This window comes from Triticum aestivum, chromosome 7D (genome assembly GCF_018294505.1).
Source record: "Triticum aestivum cultivar Chinese Spring chromosome 7D, IWGSC CS RefSeq v2.1, whole genome shotgun sequence".
Taxonomy (NCBI): Eukaryota; Viridiplantae; Streptophyta; class Magnoliopsida; order Poales; family Poaceae; genus Triticum; species Triticum aestivum.
Window position 1 is genome coordinate 215,147,736 of NC_057814.1, and position 924 is coordinate 215,148,659.

Genomic DNA, 924 nt, shown 5'->3' on the forward strand with positions numbered 1-924 from the left:
CCAGCGCGCCGCTCTGAGGATGGTAGGGCAGCACCCCGCTGGGGCCGTAGGTGGCAACGCTTGTGCCCGCGCTCTTCGGAGGTGGCGCAAGCGCGATTGGGCGTCCGGTGCTGCTGGTCGCACCTGTGTTGATGAAACCTCCTGGCGTGCCCAGGGGCACGCGGGCGAGGCGAGGCCCGCCGTGCGATCTGGCCGTGGACTGAGGCGTAAGAAGGGAGCAGAATGGTGGTGCCCCCGAGGCCGCGACGTCTAGTAGCTCGGGGACGAACTCCAGCAATGCATCCCGGCCGCTCTCCATCAGCCGGCATCGCAGCAGCTCCCGAGCCACCATGAGCGCGGCCCTCATGTTTGCTTGTTCCTGTCGGGTGTGCGGCACCGTGGCCGCAGCGTAGCTTGAGGCCCTTGCGGCTGCCCGTGCCTGTCGTGGAGTAAGGGTGGATGGTGCTTGACCGTGCCGCCCGCGCCCTGCATCGTTTGGCAGTGCACATGTCGCCTGGGGCGCGGGGTTGAGGTCTTCTTGGGCGGACGACGCTGCCCGGGCTGGCCAAGCTGCCCAGCGGTCGGCGTTGGTCCTCGGGTCGCCGGACATCGGAACCGCGGAGCGTCGGCGGATCGACTGGTGGAGGAGAGGCTCCGGCGCACCCCTACCTGGCGCGCCAAATGCTGGATTTTGGGTTCCGGCAAAACCCTTGAGGTTTGAACACTGGGGTGCGCATGAAGATCTCTCCCCCCTCTAGCTTGCTCGCATCAAGATCTCACGGCCTAGCTCGACGAACCCAAAGAACAAAGGGACACCAGATTTATACTGGTTCGGGCCACCGTTGTGGTGTAATACCCTACTCCAGCGTGGTGTGGTGGATTGCCTCTTGGGCTGGGGTTGAACAGAACAAGGGGAGAATAGCCTCCTGAGGAGAGGTGTTCTTG